Source organism: Vulpes vulpes, chromosome 4 (genome assembly GCF_048418805.1).
Source record: "Vulpes vulpes isolate BD-2025 chromosome 4, VulVul3, whole genome shotgun sequence".
In the NCBI taxonomy this organism is placed as follows: domain Eukaryota; kingdom Metazoa; phylum Chordata; class Mammalia; order Carnivora; family Canidae; genus Vulpes; species Vulpes vulpes.
Genome location: NC_132783.1, coordinates 74,028,738 through 74,050,419, shown reverse-complemented (window position 1 = coordinate 74,050,419; position 21,682 = coordinate 74,028,738).

Here is a 21,682-nt window from a genome sequence, read left to right as displayed (position 1 = left end):
GCACGGCCTTCCTTGGTAACTCATCCTGTCAATGAAACATTTACAGACTCTTAGAACTGAAAGCAATAGGCTTAAGTTGCCTGCAGAGATATTCAAAAGTGTTTTGGCTGCCTGTCCGAGGGAGCTGTTTCAGAACTATGGAGCCAAGTAGGCTTGCTCTGATTCAACAGAGAAAGGATAGGTTGTCAAGGGCATGTTCTAAGGAAGCTCTAACTTTCCCCCAAGACCGGGGAGGAAACCATCCTGAGGGCAGTGTGAATCTTAACTCCTAGTGTCTAGTGGGTCTGTTAAATATGTGAGTCCTTGAGCAACCACACAGGACAGGAGCTGAGCAAGAAGGACCAAAGGAGTAGCTCAGATTATCCTGTGCTCTATCAGGGGGCACCGACAGGATCGGGACACTGCAGAGATTCATAAGTGACTGGATGGGGCCCCTGGTGGGTAAATGGAGACTCTCTCAAGTGGGCAGGCTCTAATTAACCATTTAATATTTCCCCTCACAGTGTCATTCTTTGTGGCACAAACCCTCCGAAACTTGTCCCCAGGCCTTCCTCCTCAAGGAGAGACCACCAGGGCACGCAGTGCCCTGCTCGCATGTCTGCTCCCCAATTTTGCATGTGGCTTTACTGACCCTACAGCTCTTGCCAGAGGATGGAGCCTCTGCCAGGGAAAACAGAATGGCGTTTGCATAGCACCTTGACCGGGATCTTCATCCCATTTGGTCATCTTCCAATTCCGTTCTCTCGACTACTCACACTTTTGTGTTTAAAAGTGTAAATCAGGGATCCCTGGGTGGCGCAGCAGTTTGGTGCCTGCCTTTGGCCCAGGGCGCGATCTTGGAGACCCGGGAGCGAATCCCAAGTCGGGCTCCCGGTGCATGGAGCCTGCTTCTCCCTCTGCCTATGTCTCTCCTCTCTCTCTCTCTCTCTGTGTGACTATCATATAAAAAATAAAATTAAAAAAAAAAGTGTAAATCAGAAAAAAAAAAGTGTAAATCAGGGACATTTAGGTGACTCAGGGGTTGACCATCTGCCTTTGGCTCAGGTCACTATCCCAGGATCCTGGGATCGAGTCCTGCATCAGGCTCCCTGCTAGGAACCTGATTCTCTCTCTGCCTATGTCTCTGCTTCTCTGTGTCTCTCATGAATGAATGAATGAAAGAATGAATGAATGAATAAATAAATAAATCATTCCATTTTTCCCCCTCCTTCTTTCTCTTCATGTATTTAAGTGTTTTTCTCCCACTGAGCTGTAATTTCTTCCCACGCCCCATAGATTGCCACCTTGCCAGCACCTTGCCTATCCATAGTGGGCATTTCAGAGACACTTTTTGAATGAATAAGCAAATGTCAACACCCCCTTCTGCTTTCTCAGCCAAGTCAAATCCATCCCTCCTTTTTTATAGGGAGGGCTTAAGTCCTAAATCTCTGTAGACACAATAGCGATTTTTTCCCCTCCCTCCCTTTTTTCCCCTCCCTCCCTTTTCTTCTCTTTTTCCAACATGACATTCAGAACACACGCTGGAAGACTACAGGCCCTTTCCTCAACTCTGTTCAACTTTAAGGATCGCCTCCAGACAGGAGCCTTGTCTAGCCTCTGGGGGCCCAGAAATATCTTTCTTTCCAAGAAGAGCTCAGATCAGTTTGGTGGTCCCAGTTCTCACCCTCCAGAGACCTGGCTTTAGTTCTTCATTCACAGATACATGTCCTTCTTCCTCAGCACATCACAGTCCGGAGTGTGGGGGAAGGTCACAAGAAGCCGGCAATCAAAATAGCCAACAATTCGAAGTGGAGCTTCCCATGACCCATGGCACGGAGCTGAAGGGCAGGTGATGGCCACTGCCTGGGGGTCCATCCTCAGGGATCAGCAGCCACAAAGTTGGACTGCCCACCAAGGCTCCTACCAGACCTCAGCAGAAGACCTGAACTCTGACCCCTAGTCTGTCACCAACCAGTGGTGTGACCTTGAATAAAGAATTTAACCTCTCTGAGTCTATTTCACCCTCTCTGAAATTGGCATAAATGTAATTTTCTTACTACAACATAGATGTTCATGTTTCCTCATCTGCATTTAATTTTCTGGGAAACCTAAAATGACACAAAATCAGCACCAATGTGAAAAAAGCACCAGAAGTCTATAGAATGAAAATCAGTTGCCCAAGTTTACACAGCATTTTCCAGAGCATCATCCAAACTAGAATCCAGTTTCTAACTATCCTACTCCAAAGACCCCTGACTCCCAGACTGCAGGTAAAAACACCTACAAACTGAAAGACACTAGGTTTGATGGTTGTTATTATTATATTTATAATCAATATAAGGACTGTTATGGGTTCTTGCCCTATGGTATTATGGCTGGCTTATATGCTTTTACCTTAGTTTTTTAAAAATAGAAATGACAAAATTTTGTTATTTAAAAAAACCACATTTTTATGCTTCCTCTGCTTTATTTTTAATAGACAAAATGATGACAGAAACTTTTAAGTTGTGAAGCATGTTTCCATCCTACATAGATCCACCTGTGTGCAGATACTATGGCTCCAAGAAGACTCATATCAACTCAAAGATAGAAATTACTGGCTACCATCTTCCCCTAATCCCCAAATCCTTCATGGATGTTAGCTTAAGTCCACTGAATGATGGGCAAAGAACAAAGGTAGAATTCTTGGTGAGAGCTCTGCAGGGCAACCCAAAGTGGGGAAATATCTGCCAGCAGTTCTTCTGGGGCTTGCACAATTACTAAAATGAGAAAAAATAAGGTATGGAGAGGGGGACTAAACATCTGGGGATGATAAGGAGGAAATTAGCAAACCCAAGAACTAAAAAAACAACAAAAAAATCCAAAAAACTATTGTCCAGAAAGGAGCATAGCACTTCAAAACAGATGTTTTGGCTTGAAATTTTCCAGAATGGAACAAGTGAGAGGGAAGAAGCAGCCCAAAAACCAGAGCACAGTGAGTGAGAACATCCTACAAGAGCCACCAGCCCTCAAAGAGTTAACGCACATTTGGAGCAGGATCAGGCCCTCATCTTTTACTTCTGAACTCTGATCCCTTCAAAACATGCTTAATTGTCTGACAATAGCTTCATATGCAAGGATTGGCTTGCTTAGTAGCCAACTCCCCCAGTTAGACCCACGTATGGAACACACCAAGCCAAAGGCAAATCCCCTTTGACAAGAGAGTGATTCTGGGTGGGGAGGAGGGAAGAGCGTCCCCCCCTGGAAGGGCTAAGTTACAAACACAGCTGATGGTCCAAGTTAGACATCCAATGGCTGAAAAGTGGTTGTTTTCTCCTGCTCCTTTCTGTTATCTGAGTTGGGAGACACCTGACCTGGAGTGAATCTTATGAAAGTCACAGTGAAGTGTCCATTGAAGATGAGATGGAGAATGTGCAGAGCTTCTACAACTGAAGGAGACATTGCCTGTCGTTGGCCTCCTGGGTACATGTACACACTGAAGGGCTTTTAAAGTTCAGAGCAGGACTGAACCAGTCCTAAATGATTTTTACATAGTCATGGCCACAATATAATAGTATTTCTATTCAAGCATCCTTTAGCCCTAGGCAGCTATTGAGAAATTTTACTGATTTGACCATGTTTTCTTATATATTAATAAGGCAGTTCTTTCATGTTCTAATACACATCTGATTCCATACCACGCTTGTCCAAAAAATATATGATGAGAGCTGTGTGTGGAATTTCAGGTTTTATAGTAGCCACATTTTTTAAAAGGTGGAAAGAAATAAAGTTAATTTTAACAATGTATTTAACATGATATATTCAAAATGAACATTTCAATATGTAATCAACATAAAGTAATAATGGGATATTCACAATTTTCTTTTGCACTAAGCCTTCAAAATGTGATGTGTCCTGTTCACTTATAGCACATCTCAATCTGGACTAGCCATATTTCAAGACAATAGCCACATGTGACTAATGGCTACTATATTGGACAATATAGGTCTGGACTGTCATCGGGGTATCACAGGGGTTGACAGGATTATTTTCCTTTTACCCCTTATTTTTGGAACACTGTACCTTAAATCTTGTTGCAAGAGCTGCCAACAATGTTTCATCTAACTTATCACAGAACATAATATGTATCCTCAGTTGAAGCAAAAATAAATTTTATGCAGCAATGAAAGTTTGATGGCACTCTTGTGAAAGAGACAATATATCAACGTATCCTGACTTACCTGTTAGGAACTACTGATATAGTGAGGGACACAGTGCCACCCAGAAACGCATGCCAGGATTTGACTCTTTTTAAAAAAGATTATTTATTTATTTATTTATTTATTTATTTATTTATTTATTTGAAAGAGGAAGTGCAAATGCATGAACAAGGGGAGGGGCAGAGGGAGAAAATCCCAAGCAGACTCCCCACTGAGCCTGGAGCCCAACTCAGGGCTCAGTCCCAGGACCCTGAAATCATGACATGAACTGAAACCAAGAGTCTGATACTTAGCTGACTGAGCCACCCAGGCGCTCCGCCAGGATTTGACTTCTAACGGAGCATTGAGGGTTTAGTGATTAGGAGAGTCAAAGACCAGGAAATTACATATATGTATAACATATGTAATATGAATGTGTGCTTATCTACATTTTATATTTATTTACATAGTATGAAAACTGGCTAGAGCATTAAATAACCTTTCATCCAAAATCATTTAATATTTTCATCATTGAGATGTTTTAAGACTGTTGATTGTTAATACATGTGCTGTGTAAATAATATTTACTTTAAAGTTTAAAATGTGCCCATGCTGAAAAAGACAAGTAAATTAACTATGGATATAGAGGTCAAAGGAAAGCATTCTTGCCTTCTGGCAGAATAATTCACATTTCTGAACAATTGCCAAAACACTTAAAGAACATGCATTTGCATTCTGCATTTAATGTAACAACAAAAAATATAATTTAGATATACTTCTCCTTATTAATCTGCTTTTCTGAAGTCAGTTTTAAGTATGTTGGTCCTCCCTCTCCCTTTGTTTTTCCCCTGGGATGGTGCCGGATCACAATGAGGCCATAATTGGAGAACATAGAAGGATTGATTTGAAAATGTCACAAATGTTGTTAATAAACTCGCATTGACATAAAACGTTCATTAATTCATTCTTCAGGCAATCAAGTTCACCATGTCTAGGGTATATTGTAGAGAATGAAATGAAACTAAATGGCTGAAAAGGCATATAAAAGGCATTTTTGAATATTTTTAAAAGTGAAATAGCAAAAGATGTAAATCTCGGAGTTAGAGTTGCCAAAATACATTAGGCCTTTATGTATACAACATTTCAGCCAAACAGCTCTGAAAAAAATCCTTTGCCCACAGAAGAGTGTTCTTTTCACTCCCTAGTAATCTCAATTCCCAGCTAAGTCTTCAGTTAAATTTAATCTATGCAAATTACAGTGAATTTGTTCTGATGATCAAAGACAATAAAAAAAAAGAAATAAACTGCATATTCCTTAAGTCACTCAGTTCATTCTAAAAGATTATTTTTATAACTGATGTTAAACCGACTTGATTTTCACAGTTGCTTTCAATTAGATCAAATGGCTCTTTTTGGAACGTACAAAAAACAGAAAGGTATAAAAACAAACTTTTTAAAGTGGATAAAGTGCTACCCACAACTTCATTAGATGTATTTTTCCACTGCATACTATTTATTAGCATAGTGTGTCATTAGCCTTGATCATACACCGTCCAGAAGTTAAACTAGCATTGAGAAATTTTTTCATTTTGCCATGCAATTATTCCATTAGTATTTTGTTTGTCAACTGAGAAAAACTGAGTGCCTCTGAGAAGTTTCTGCATGAAACTTATAGTCTAGCTAAACGAAGTCATTATAGAATTATGGAACCTCTTTGTCATAAACTGCTTTTTATTTAAAAAAAAAAAGACCAAATTTTTCTGAGGATAAAAGAAATAAAAAATTTAAATGTCTTTACACAGTTTGGAATTGTTAGAAGGCGCTACTTTGACTCTCAATATCTCAGCTAGTCAATCTAACTAACTGGTAGTTATAATTAACAATAACACATATGCCTTGAGTGAATAGGTTTTTTGAGGAACTCAAAGAAAGGGGTTCACCTTTTACATATGGATAGTTTATTTATTTATTTTTATTAAAGATTTTATTTATTCATAGAGACAGAGAGAGAGGCAGAGACACAGGCAGAGGGAGAAGCAGGCTCCATACAGGAAGCCTGACGTGGGACTTGATCCCGGGTCTCCAGGATCATGCCCCAGGCTGCAGGCGGCGCTAAACCGCTGCGCCACCGGAGCTGCCTGATAGTTTATTTTTTAATTTAAATTCAATTAATTAACAGTGTATTACTAGCTTCAGAATAGAGAAGTCGGTGATTCATCAGTCTTATATAACACCCAGTGTTCATTTCATCATGTGCCCTCATTAATGTTCATCACCCAGTTACCCCATCCTCCATCCCCTACCCCTCCAGCAACCCTCAGTTTGTTTCCTATGATTAAGGGTCTCTTATGATTTGTCTTCTTCTCTGATTTCATCTTATTTTTTCCTCTTTCCCTATGCGCCTCTGTTTTGTTTCTTAAATTCATATATGAGTGAATTTATATGATAATTTTCTTTCTCTGATTGACTAACTTCACTTAGCATAACGCTCTCTAGTTCCATCCATGTCATTGCAAATAGCAAGATTTCTTTTTTTTTTAAGATTTTATTTATTTATTCATGAAAGAGAGAGAGGCAGAGACATAGGCAGAGGGAGAAGCAGGCTCCTCATAGGGAGCCCGATGTGGGACTTGACTGGAACCAGGGCTATGCCCCAAGCCAAAGGAAGATACTCAACCGCTGAGCCACCCAGGGGTACTAGCAAGATTTCATTTTTGATGGCTATATATATATTCTGTTATATATATGTGTATATGTATATATATATACACACACACACACACACCATTTTACATATAATATATATATTTATTTATTTATTTATGCCACATCTTCTTTATCCATTCATCTATCAACAGACATGTGGGCTCTTTCCATCGTTTGGCTATTATGAACATTGCTGCTGTAAACATTGGGGTGCAGGTGCCCCTTTGGATCACTACATTTGTATCTTTGGGGTAGATACCTAGTAGTTCAAATGCTGGGTCATAGGGTAGCTCTAATTTAAACTTTTTGAGGAAGTTTTCCAGAGAGCTGCACCAGCTTGCATTCCCACCAACAGTATAAGAGGGTTGCATCCTCTGTCATTTCCTGACTTGTTAATTTTAGCCATTCTGACCGGTGTGAAGTGGTATCTTATTGTGGTTTTGATTTGTATTTCCCTGATGCCAAGTTATAGCGAGCATTTTTCGTGTGTTTGTTGGACATTTGTATATCTTCTTTGAAGAAATGTCTGTTTGTCTTCAGCCCATTTCTTGATTAGATTATTTGTTCTTTGGGTGTTGAGATTGATAAGTTCTTTATAGATTTTGGATAATAGCCCTTGATCTGATAAGACATCTGCAAACATCTTCTCCCATTCTATCAGTTGTCTTTTGGTTTTGTCAACTTTCCTTTGCTGTGCAAAGGCTTTTTATCTTTACATCTGGATAGTTTAGAGCCTAGTTCGTCTGACAGAAGGGAAAGATGGAAGAAGCTAGAGTGGGATTCCATAGAAAGAGGAACTTGGAACCAGAAATGAGGTTAGAATTGCAGCCCTGAGGAATGTGTACAAATCTTGAGAAGTCTGTGGCTGGAAGGGCTCAAGCTGACTTCTGGAATGCAGAGATCTAAGGAGAGCCCCTGCCCACCTGAGGGTGACTGATCCCCAAGTCTAAATGAGGCTGTGGCTGAAAAGAGGAGGCCTTCCATTTTAGCTACAAGAAGACTCTCTAAACCTTATATTCCTAAAACAATACTGCATTCAAATTTTACTCAAGCAGCGCTCACTCTGTAATAGGTGCCTGTTAAATGCAATTGAAAAACTAACTTAGCAAAGCTAGGGGAGGTCGGCACAAACAAACATGGGCTGATCAAAATCAGGAACACAAAGATCTGCACAAAATTATTTGACTTACTTTTCTTAGCCAACTTATCTTGGAAGGTAACGTTTTTTTCTTCAGCCAGCCCAGGTATTCATATATATTCCAATACACTATACATTCAAAAGAAAACTAAATCTGACTTGAATCAGTAGTAACACACTAATTACTGAAGAAGAAGTTAGATTCTTTTCTCAAGACTCCCAAGAACAATTTCCAAATAAACCCACCACAAAATCCACCACTACTTTGTTGGTAATTGGCTTCTGAAAATGGCATTGTTACTGGACTGGCTATCATTAAGGAATCATAGTAGCAACTTGGTCTTATGACAACCTTGCCTCATGGTTGCATTCTTGAATGGTCACCAATAAACAGTGACTTTCTCCTGTAACAGGAGTACCTGATTTCACGTGCTTGTAACTTGTTAACCAATAATTCATCTTACAAGAAGTAAGCCACTGTCATCATTGGAGTTGAAATAAAAACTCCGTTTTTCATGTTGCTATTTTAAGAGAGGGCATTGTTAAGGATAGCCCAAAATTTTGCTATCCAGTGACATAATATATTCAATATGCACAATTATAGCAAGCTCTTACTTTTGAGGCAGTAAATCCAGAGACAGCTCATTGTTAAAGAAACCGGACAACAGTTTCATCCCCAACTCTCTACTTATGGAAATGAAATAATCAGAAATGGGTAAAAGAGTCTATCTTTGTGGCAGCAAAGAAAAGCTAGGCTATTAACCTACCCATGGCATGCTAATTACAAAGGGTTTGGGGGATGGTTCTTTGAGTTAAAAGATATATTTCATAACTATAATTCATAATATGCTACACAAAATTAAATACAGGAAGCCCAGGACTCATTGTCACATAATTAATATATAATGGGAAAATGAATGATATGAGAACATCAAGGAGTTTGTCTTTATACAATACAATCTCCTGTCTTTCTCTCTCTCTCTCTCTCTCTCTCTTTCTCTCCCCACTTCCCTCCCTCTCTCACTGAGGTACATGGAATAATTCAAAGAAGACTTCAGTGTCAAACAGACCTGGGTTAGAATCCCATATCTGTCACTTCCTAGTGATACGGATCTGGACAAATTACCTAAGTCCACTGAGCCTTAGTTTTCTCATCTAGAAAATGAAGATAATTTTCATTAGAATGTTACTAAAGGTATTTACTTTCAAGGCAAGGATTAAATGAGATTACATGTAAACACCTGTTACAAAGAGAATACCCAGCTGGTGCTTATGAAACTTTCTTTTCTTCTCCTTTAAAGACAAACTACATTGCAACACATTCCTCTTTAATCAGAAAGTTATCACTGAATACTTCCTCTATGGATAATCTGGAGATAAAGGGGAATATTATATCTTCTTAGGAAGATAAGACAAACACACTAACTTCATGCATATTTACTTAATATGTATGCAAATCCTATATGGCTGTCCTCCCATGGACAGATGCTGTTGTCTTACACAGACTTCAAGGTCTAACTCAGCATAGATTTAGTCCCAAATAGCAAATCCATTCCTTTAAGCATTGGCAAGCAATGTAGATTTTACTGAAACATTGTGAGGAGACAGGGGAGAGGGTTAGAAGTCAGACCAGATGGAAATCAGCCTCAATAAACTCCTATTTGAATCTTTGTATTTTTTTCTCACAGCTCCTTTTTGATGCCAATCACTTTCCCTTTAGAATCCATTGTCCAGGGACACCTGGGTGGCTCAGTGGTTTAGCGCCTGCCTTCAGCCCAGGGCATGATCCTGGAGTCCCAGGATTGAGTCCCACATCAGGCTCCCTGAATGAAACCTGCTTCTCCCTCTGCTTGTGTCTCTGCCTCTCTCTCTGTGTCTCTCATGAATACATAAATACAATATTTTTAAAAATCCATTCTCCAAATCTCTGCTGCTGTCCCAAACAATTCAAAGTGGTGTGTGCTACAAAATGAAGCAAAAGCTGTTATAATTAACTAGGCTAAATTTCTCTGGAAGTCTGTTATGCAACTGTCTGTGGTCATCCCAACACACTCTTTGTGGTAAGGATGTCATCTTCAAACCTGAATGACTTATCTAATTATTCACTTATCAAAAACAAATATGTCGGGACGCCTGGGTGGCTCAGTGGTTGAGCGTCTGCCTTTGGCTCAGCACGTGATCCCAGGGTCCTGGGATCAAGTCCCACATCAGGCTCCTTGCAGGGAGCCTGCTTCTCCCTCTGCCTGTGTCTCTGCCTCTCTCTCTCTCTCTCTCTCTCTCTCTGTATCTCTCATGAATAAATAAATACAATCTTTAAAAAAAAACTAAAAACAAAAACAAACATTTCTGGCATAGAGGAATGGGGATTGAAATTCTATGCTAAGAATATATAGGACTTTCTCCATGCCTTTGCTTTTACCATGGTGCCTTGCCAAGGCAAGTGTGGTGGAAGATAGGTTGTAAAAAGCACAATATGCGGTAGATTTATTACTGATCTTCTCTATGACAGGAAAGTAAAGAGCTCCTGTATATAGGAAATTTCCTATAGAATGTTGTTATGAGTAACTCACTTTTGGGAATGAAGACGGAAAAATTGAAGTAATTGTTTTGGATTGGAATATAAAACATATATTATTGAATCAAATATATCTTTGCATCGGTCAGTGAGACATGGACAGAAGTGTTCCAAATTACTGGTATTTGCCTTCTGAGGAGGTGGTAAACAATTGATCCAATAATCCAGGGCCAAAGGGACCAATGAGCTATGCAGACAGAATCAAGCCCCTGATAAAAAGGAGTGGGGAATGCTAGAAAAAACTGAAGTAGCTACTTGCCACATAATATAGGGAATCATGCTGTGGAAATCTTCCAACTCTGGGTTGAGGGCTTCTAGTCTGTGGCCAGTGGGAAACCACTGTGATTCATGAAGAGGGAAGTAAAGTGGTATAATTGTTTTTTTGTGAAGATTACGTTGAAAACTCTACAAAATAGCTTAGCCTTGGAGAGAAGGAAGACAGGGAGGCCAAGTGTAAGGGTCTAGATTGGCTAGTGTGGTAAAAAAGGAATGCACACAAGTGTTGAGAATCAACCTCCGGAAACTTCTCTTTGAACTTTTTTATTTTCTCCCACAGACTTTTTTAGATACCTTTCCCATCAGAACTCATTCTCCAAATGTCTGAAAAACTATTTCAAGAAAATTGCTGACTGATCAGATGTAGAGGAAGAAGTGCAAAAGGGAAGAGTCAAATACAACTCTGATCTAGATTTCAAGTTACTGAAATGAGTAATGTCATTTATAGAAATGAGGAACTGGAGATAAGAGGCTAATCTGTGGTTAGGGGCAAAGCAAAATTAGTTAGGTGAGAAACATTTAATACGTGCTAATCACTGGGCGAGGTGCCAGGGATTCAGGCACAAGAAAACTCAACTTGATCCTTGGCCTCACAGAGCTCACAGACAAGGGAAAAGATCAACACTGGATAGTTACACATAGTTTACCAAATAGCAATAGGTGTAATAAATTCTATAGGGTTGTCAAAGAATAAATAGTATTCTGTGTTGTAGTTTCAGACTTAGAAATAGTCAAGCCATCTTTTATCTTTAAATAACAACAGGGAGAAGAAAAAGGAGCAAGCAGTTCTCAGGGCTCAGAAATTATCCCATATTCACAGCAGTGTTATTTCCAAAAAGTGGAAGTAACAGAGAGGTCCATCAAATGATAAATGGGCAAATAAAATGTGGTACATCCATACAATAGAATATTATGCAGTCATAAAAAGGAATGAAGTACTGATTCATGCCATAATATGGATGAACTCTGAAAACGTTTTGCTAGGTGAGAGAAGTTGGTCACAAAGTATCACATATTGTGTGATTCTATTTCTTTGAAATGTCCCCAACAGGCAAATCTATAGGTATAGAAAGCTGGTTAGTGGTCACCTAGGGCTGGGGGCAGAGAGTAATTGGAAAGACAGTTAAGAAATATCGCATTTCTTGACCATAGTGAATGTTGCACAACTCTCAACATACCCATACCCATTAAACTGTACATGTAAATGGGTGAATTTTATTGCATATAAGTTATATCATCTGAGAGATTTTTTTAATTACTTTTATGGCAAAATAAAGAGGTGAGCTATAGGAGGGAAACATTTTTTGAAAACCTAAAGGAGTTCATTTTAAGTTCAGTTATATCTAAAATAGTTAACAATAGATATAATTCATGAACAGTCTTCTACACCAACCATGGTTTATGCTTTTCCACAATTATCTAAACATTGAGGTTTCAATGTCAGATGGGTAATGATATCTCTGTCTTAAAACAGTATAACAACTTTGCATGCTAGCAAGCAGAGCGTATCACATTTGATCATACTTAGGAACTCTACTTAGGCACCGAGTCACCTAACTGAAGCTCTTGGTTCAGTTCACTAAGTTGTAAATTCAGCTTCCTTATCAGTATTTTACAAATGGTTTCTGAAAAACAAAATATTTTTAGTCCCAATTGATGTGCTTCATGATTTCCCTTTAATTGAAACTGACTTCCTTCTTAAAGGGTGACATTTATTTCTTTTTTTTTTTCTTCAAAAAAATTTTAAAAACTGTTCTTACACCAGGTGCTAAGATAGCCTGCAATGGGGAGCCAATGTAGTCTGGGTAGTCAGAGAATGCTTCCGTAAGGAAGTGCTACTTAAGTTGGGATCTGCAGGAGCCTGATAGCAAGGAAGGAGTGTTTCAGAGAGGGAACAACATATGCAAGGACAGAAGAGACCCTGTACATCTTGAAGGTTGCTGGTTCATGGCAGGTGATGAAGTACCCAAGTAGCATCGTCTGATGGGTGGTTTCAGATACTGGATTGTAGATCGGGATAAAAAGAGTCTTACACTGTCATCAGAATGAAAGTGAGCACAGAGAAGAAAGAAAGCACAATGTGAGTACTGGCACAGGAGAAATGCATACTATTAAAGAGAAAGCTATGGAAGAGGAGCTGAGGCATGATGACTGGACAGTTAGGAGGGAAATCAGAGAAGAGCAAAGTCACAGGGAGAGAAGAAGAGAGGGTTTCCAAGATGGATGAAAATTAGAAAAGGCCTAGAGTTTGTCAATAAAAGCTCAGGAGACTTTAGTGTTTTTAATAACTGTCTAAGTATCCTCTCTGTAATATTTGGCTAACTCTTCTTCTCCATAGTAAGAAATAGAGAAAATAGGGGGGTGCCTGGGTGGCTCAGTCAGGTAAGTGATCAACTCTTGGTTCAGCTCGGGTCATGATCTCAGGATCGTGAGATGGAGCCCCGCACCGGGCTTTGTGCTGGGTGTGGAGCCTGCTTAAGATTTTCTCTCTCCCTTCCCTCTCTCCCTTCCCCTGGCCTCTCTCTCCTTCTCTTAAAAAAAATTTTTTTTTAATGGGGAAAATAGCTGAGAATCAAAAACACAACACTAGGTCTCAGGCTATTCTGATGGGACTAGCAGGAACATGATGACCTAACATACTTCTTACAAAGTGAGTTTTTGTAGTGACATGCACTCTAGTTGATACTGATTCAGGGGAAAATAAGTAAAACATGCAGACATATCAAAAAAATGCCCAAAGAGTTATTTTAGAGGACAAAACTCAGGTTTTTCTTAAGCATTTTTATTGGACTAAAATGAAAACAAAGGCTAACTTAAAATCCAGGGGTGGGGAATAAGAATTAGCACTGAAATTCATTTAACATTAAGCAGAAACAGTTGAGTTACATGTTGATTTTCAGTGGCTTTTTTCTGTTTTCCTTCATTCATTTATTGATCCTTCCATCAACAGTTACTTGAGCCCCCCCCCCCCCCCCCCCGCCCCACCACCACCATATAAAGTGGAAGGCTTCACTTCCTTTTGGAAATATAGACCTTTCTGTTGAGCACGGTGCTTCCACCAACACAAGAAGTCCTCTGATTCAGAGGAAGTGACACAAGAGTCCATATTTCAATAGTGCTTTAGCAGTGAACTAGCAAGACTGTTTCAAGGATGACACCATGAAATTAGGCTTTAAAACTGATGTGGGGGTGAGGAGCAGGATGACAACAATGAAACAAATGAAGTAAAGACCCTTGGCTGTTGGATTCCTTTCCTATCGCTGCTGTTACAAATTACCACAAACCTCATTGCTTAAAAGAACACAAATGTATTCTGTTACAGTTCTGGAGGTCACACATCCAAAATCAGTTCACTGAGCTTAAGTCAGAGTGTGGGCAGGGATGGTTCCTTCTAGAGTCTCTAGGGAAGAATCTGTTTCCCTGCCTTTTCCAGCTTCTGGAGGATGATGCCTGCATTCCTTGGCTCATGGCTCCTTCCTCCCATCACTCCAAACTCTTACTTCTGTTATCACTTCTCCTACTTCCTCCTTTGACTTTCTTGGCTCCCTCATACAAGGACCCTTGTGAACATTTAGGGCCCATCTAGATAATGCGAGATAATCTCTCCAGCTCAAGATCCTTATCCTAATCACTTCTGCAAATCCCTCTTGCCATACAAGGTAATATTCACATTTTCAGAGAATTGGGATGTGGACATCTTTTGGGGCCATTGTTCAGCCTCCCATGGGTGACTTTCCAGCCCTTGATTTACCTTCTTTGAGAATTAACTCTTCATCCACAATAGGGATGGACTCTTGCAAGTGTGTACTATACCTCTCAGCCAGAGCTGTTTGAACCAGGGGAGGACACTCTCTCTCTCCAGTAGACTTACAATGAGGACACAGATGCCAGGATGCCTGCTGGAGTTATCTGACTCAGCTGTACAGAAACATGAAGCCCAGCTGGGATTTCAGCTTTGTCTTGGGTGCATTTTGAATGTTGTGCTAACTTAACAAGTTGCCCACAAGTTATAAGTTATGAACACTGACAGGATGGAAGCCAGTTTAATTTGTATTTCAGTCTCAGGGCTTCTTTGTCTTGTTTGCAAAGTTTAGAGACATTTAGAAAAGTTTTGCCAACCATTAAAACTTGCCAATCATTCCTTCCTGTCACTCAATAATATCACACAAATTGTTATAAAGCGAACCCAATGGGGAAATTCAAAGTCAAGATTAATGTCCCACTTATTTGTATAAGTAAACTCAGTGGTTCATTTATCAGCTCCCACTAAGTTGCATTAACTGTCTCTCCAGATTATAAATCGTTCTTATTAAACCAGAAACATTTCAGTGGCAAGGCTGGGCATAATAGCTAGGAAGATAACTCACCCCAAATGCTCTTAAGCCAGGGGAGTCTGTATCACCTTTACTCTAAAATCAAAGATTATTTATTATTAGCCACACATTATTTCTCCTTTACTAAAAATATTTGATTTTCACATTGGTAAAATCACCATAATGAAAATTACTAATTTTCCTCTTTATGTTAAATTCTTCTTAAATGTTTTGCTTCCCCCATTACCTTCTACCCTCCACTAACCAAGACATAACCAAAGACAAAAATGCCCATTGCAGAGCCATACTTGGATTTTTTTTTTTTTTAAGGCCAAGAGTTTCTTGGCTCACTAAGGCCATCTTGATGTGTGGCGCAAGACAAGAAGGTGCTATGCTTCCTCTAAAGATCTTAACGGCAATGGCTGGGCCCTGGAACCACATTCTAAACTATCCATTGTCCTTTGTAGGCATCTGCTGTGCCCCATCGTGTCAGATAACCACAGCTAACATTTTGTGGGCAAACATGGTCCCATTCATTCCATCAAGCAGTGAATAATTCATATAGCAAGTTTAACCCTGGGCAAAATACACTGACATCAGGAGGCATTAAACTGGAGTCTTTCAAGGAACAAAATGGTTATTCATGCTTTAAATGTGAACCATTAAATCTTGCCAGTTAAGTTAAAGAATGAATTAACTCAATTCATCAGACATATCACACGAGTCCATAGTAACACAATTGCACGAGCAAGTTTCTTATTTGGAGTATTTCTACCTGAGGACGGAAATGCCAGTTACTGTGTCAAGCAAGTCTATACCGGTTGGGGATGGGGGTGGTGCTGGGGAAACACTACCTCTTTTCAGAGCCCTTAAAAGTAAATGATTTCCATTTATCATTTTTGTTTCATCTTATTCCGAAATCCCCCTCTCTTTATTATTTTGTCACCCATCTGTAGCCAAAAGAAGGGTTTAAGGGTTGCTGGCTTTTCTCTACAGCAACTAACTTGTGCCTGGGGATGATGGACTTGGATATATTCGACATTTGTTGGTTATTGCTGGCTATGTGTCCACTATTTGCTTTTTAAAAGGACAAGAATGCTGGCTACATGTGCCTTTTGGAATTAATTTTCCAGAGCCAAAGACACAATATACTTGACTACTCCTGAAATGGTGCTTCCCTTTGGCCTCCAGTCTCAGCTCTGGCTCCAGATAAGAATGGTCTCCCACAGACACCTGACTTAGCCAAAATTCTGTCCAAATGGGTCTCGGAGGAGAGGAAAAAATTCTCCAAAAGATGGAGCAAGAAAAGGGAGATTTCCAAGCTATATGCACACATATTTTCCAATCACCTTCCTCCTAGCACCTGACCCATCCTTTGTCTTCAAGTAGGAAGGGAGAGCCTTGGCTCCATTTCCTCAGCACCTGCAGAGACCCTTTATTGTGAGACCATATTATCATGTTTAAGGTTTCCATCAGACTGAAGAAATCCGAGGAAAAGTGTAAAGAGGATGACAACCAAATGCACATAAGAGGGAAATAATCAATAAAACAACAGGCTGAAATGTCAAAATGGCCATTAAAATTAAGGTATTTTACAGCATCATGGTATTCCTGTTGCAGAACTCCTTCCCCCATGCCCCAAGTTATAGGTGTCTTAGGTAATTGGCAAATCCCTGTCAGTTGACGTTAGACTTTCAGCATTCAACATAGGAGAGTATTTGAGGATATGAGAGATGCAAAGGTAGGGAGAGGGGAGACCAACATGCTGGAAGATCATGATGGGATCTTTCTCTCTAGGGAAAAGACAAAAGAATAAAATCCTAGGTGAAGTATGTAAGTATTTAAGGCTTGTAAGAAACCTACCTTTTTAGGCACCTCTCCCATACTTTTCCCATATAAACCTTCTCTAGCCAACTGGGTCTCTCAACATGCCTTGGAATTGCCAGATACAATTCAAAAGTATTTGCAATCTAAGGAGGTACATACATATCCACAGTGAAAATAAATAAGGAAATGAATAACTAACATTTTTTCCCAGAAAGTGCTAATTTTCACCAAGAATCAAAGAAGTTTCATCATTGTAACTCTCTATGGTTTTCAGTAAAGACAGAATCAACACAGGGGCATTTGTTCTTGTGCAGGTCAATATAAGGCTAAAGTGTGTTTCTCAACACTCTTCAAACAGTCCCACTCTGTGTCTTCTACCCCTCTATCAGTAGTAAAACAAGAGGGAAGGGGAAATATGATTAATCCATTGATCTCATTTTAGGTGGATAAACGATTTCAATATAGACTTTACCTTGCCCACTATAAGAAGGTAGCAGAGATCAGGGGGGAAGGAAAAGAATAGCATAAATATCTTATGGGGAAAATTGGTGAAATCTGATTATTGACTGAGACTTACCTAATAGTCTTGTATCACTGTAAGTACCTGATCTTGATAAACATACTGTGCATATATAAGAGAAATGTCTTAATTCTTAGAAAGTTAACCCTGGAGCATTTAAGGGTAAAGCGGCATGATGTCTCCAACTTACTCTCAAAGGGATCAGAAAAAAGAACACAAGAGAGAAAACAATAAAACAAATGGGGAAAATGTAAACAATGAATGACTCTGGGAAAAGAAGGATACGGAAATTGTTCATGTTTAATTTTCACAACTTATTATAAGTTTGAAATTAGATCAAGTAAAAAGTTTGAGATAAAAACGTTCACAGGGTTAAGTTTCAGGATCTCACGGGAAAAAATGATGGCCTATAACGGTGAGAAACAACTTTAGAGATCTGTCAGACAAGTCCCTTCAATTCAGGGACAGGAAGATTGAGGCTGAGTGGGGCAAGAACCCGCACGAGCATCTATCAAAGACCAAGTACAAGCGCGTAGCACCAAGCCCACGGACTCCCAGTCGAATATCCTTCGCCCAGGCTTCCCCTCTGTCCCCACAGACTTCTTCTTGACTAATTTATGTCTCCTCTGATTACTTTCTCTGACTTTCTCAACTTCACTCAAATCATTTTTAAACACTTCTCCCAAAGTGTATTTCATGCACAGCACACTAATTCTGCAGGATTTTAATAGATGTTATATAAAGAAGTCTGTGCCCAAATAAGCTTGGGAAATACGCAGTCAAATAAGGTAAAACAGACATCTCAAGGCCTTTCAAATGATAATGTGCACATTGTGGGGTAGCCGGGGGTACAGCATAAAGCCTTTTCCAAACGTATTTGGACAGGGAAGGCTCTTCCTCCCACCCCACCCCACCCCCCCAGTCCTGGGGCTACACACCCCAACACATTTTAGAACAGCTAGTGGAGAGCAGCACATGAATCATGAGTAAATGCTGCACGACAGATGCCACGTGTCATTTCTCCTATTCAGCATGACGAAGCTCCACGACTCCGGGACCGTGGGGACTTCTTACACAGTTGCTAAAGGAGAGATGGAACCCAGGGCTGAGCCCTAATTCTGGCTCTGAATTGACACACGACAACTCTGGACAAATCAGCAAACCCCTTTGAGCTTGTTTCTTCATCTGTAGAGGAGAGATAACATCTATGTGGCAGAGTGCTCTGTGCGGGCTAGCCGATTTTATCTGTGAAAGTTCTTTGTGATCTACAGACTGTTCCTTCAACAGTAAGGTGGCATGCGGCTGTTGCAGTAAAGGTGAGGGTGGTCTCTGAAAAAGAAGCTGAAATAAAATACTGCTGCACGTGGTGGAAGAGTACAGGACGTGGTTTGCATCGACGGTCCTGCAGAAAAAGTAGTCTGTCCGCAGTTCCCGACTTGTTAACGACTACGTGCGTAAGTCTGTTTGAAAAACAAAGAAAGGGACCGAGCAGATGCTGGGAAGTGTTTAAGATACAGCTAGGGAAATGCACGCTTTGGATTTTGGTTTGTCATTCTTGGGCAAGGAACACTGCTGTGACACCTCCATCATCATTTTGCATGGTATTTTAACTAAAAGGTCTCAGCTCCCTAAAAGGCAGCTCTTTTTCTCTGGCAGAAGGAGTTTCTCTTGCATTCAGCCGGGTTGGAGGGAGCCACGGTGACAGCCCACCACCCGCACATGGTCTCAGCGGTGACAGTCCTTCAGCCTCCGATCACCTCACACCCCCTGGAGCCACCGTGTCCGGTTCCTGGACCCCACCACGGCCAAGATATTTTGACCAGGGCATCTTCCAGTACCTAAGCCAGTTGCACGGTGGTTTTAGATGCTGTTTTGATATCCCATGGATGCAGAACATTTACAACCTTGAGATTCTCTTAAATAAGTGATTTGATTTGATTCCTCTTCACAATAGTTCTTTGGGGCGGGCTTGACTGCTGCGGTCATCTCCATTGTAGAGCTGCGGACGCTGAGGCCCAGGGTGGTGAGTATGTTCCCAAACTGAGGTCCCAGTGCTGAGATGAGCTTCAACTGATTCCTGGGCCCGCACACCAACCCCTGGTCCAGGCTGCGTCCAAATCTTCAGCTCCAGCATCTTGCCCGCCAAGCAGAGGCAGCAGCAGTAGCAGGGCTGGTCTCTCATTTTAGCGAAGAAAAAAAATAAAAGTGGATTATCCAGTGTGGTAGCCCTAAGTGTCCCCCAAACCTCTCCCTGCCTGGGTACTTCAGTGCTAAGAACTGCACCCACGAAACAATCGTCCTGCCGAGTTCCTTTCCCTGATGCCCTGCTTTACCGTGCAGAGTCTCCCATAAGGTCACACCGCCAACAGACCCAAAGGAAGAGGAGAGGAGAGAGCAATTGGCAGTTGTCTAAGGGGCTAAGAACAAACCAGAAGGCTAGGCCTGGGAGGAGGGAAAGCTGTGATGACCGGGAGGGGGCGGGGCAAGGGCGGCTTGGATTGGGTGCCCCTTCTTCCCACAGGCCCTGAAGGCAAAGGTGTGGCATTGAAAAGACTCCCGAGTGCCCTGGGTGCTGAACAAGTTGGGCCCAAAGCACTGCTCTAAGGTGCTGTGTCTCCAGGGTCTGGGGGGTGTCTGCTTGCATATGTGAATTCCAGAGGGGATGGGAGGCTTTTATTAAAATTCAGGATCCTACGGAACACAGAAGGCCACAAGCCAAGGAAAGGAAGTGGTGGAAACAATTAAGAAATCTAAGCAGAAACGGTTGCCCGAGAGAGGGCCGCAACTGTTCTTTCGACCACATCCGATCTTTGCTTCAAATTGTTATGCAGGACAGTAATTGTCTCCTGGGAGGGCAAGAGGCAAACCGGGCCGGGCTGGCCTCTAATAGGTTTCAACAGCAAAGCACCCTCATAAATAGTGCATATTGTGAAACCAGAGTTTTTTTCCTTTTCCAGGAGACCTCTCCCAACCCTCCTCCTTTAATTAAAGAAACGTGGCTTACCAAGAAACAAATACCTCTTTTCATAAGGCATTAAGTATGGATTAAGGAGGAAAAAAGAAAGGAAAGAGGATTCTACATGGAAGAAGTGAACTTTCAATGAGCCATTGATGCCGAGGCTGTGACATACAGATAATTCCATGTCTGTGATCGCCAGCACCACCTGCCGAGTCCCCGGCATCCCCTGTCTGGCATGCGACAACATCGTGCCCCCAGGCCCCTGGCTAGACTGAAGTGCGAATCAGCAGGACTCAGTCTGGAGCAAACCTCTGCTCTCCTTAGTCTGGTTTCTCACCAGCCCCGATTTGTTACCTGCACCAGCCACTCCAGTTTTGTTCACACTGTATTTTCTTGTGCCATCTGGTGGATTTCAAGTGAATTTGCAGAAGAATTAAAAAAAAAAAAAAAAAAAAAAAAAAACGAAAACAAAACAAAGCAAAACCAAAAACAAAACCAAAAAACCCCAACCCAGTTCTACTTAAATGTGGACTAGTTTCATTTCCAGACTCACCTCAGAGAATCATGATGACACCTCTAAGGCAACAGTGTTCTTGATCTTTTCTAATTAGTTTGCCTGTATGCTTCACCCATTGACTTTTTAAAAAGTCACTTATGGTTTCAAAATTAGCAAATCAAGCACGTGGTATAAAATTCAAAAGGTGCACATGGTGAAAAAAGTCTCTCCCTTTGGCCACCCAGTCCCTGGTCTAAGAGGTGACCACCAGTTACCTTATTCCAGAATGTACAGCACACATGTATGTCTTTAACAAACCTGTGCATGTTTTATATTCTAATTTGTTCTGCTTTTTCCGCTGACTGTATCTCAGAGAGCTTTGCCTCACTGTTCTGGGCAGCTCCCTCATGGTCGCTTGCATACTATGATGGACATTTTGCAACCAGTCCCTTTTCTATAGATATTTAAGCCCCTTTTAATTTCCCGATATTCAAAATAATATCACAGTGAATAGTCTTGTACCTCTGTTACTTCACTCCAGTAAAAGTATATCTCCAGGTAAGTCCTAAAAGTGGTATCTCTAGATCAAAGGACATTAGAGGCATTTTGATTGTGGAGAGTCACCTTCAGGTTACTCTTCAGAGGAAGCAACAGTGTCTGCCTCTATTAGCAATGTAAGAGCGTGCCCATGTCCTGGACTCCGGCCCACGGCATG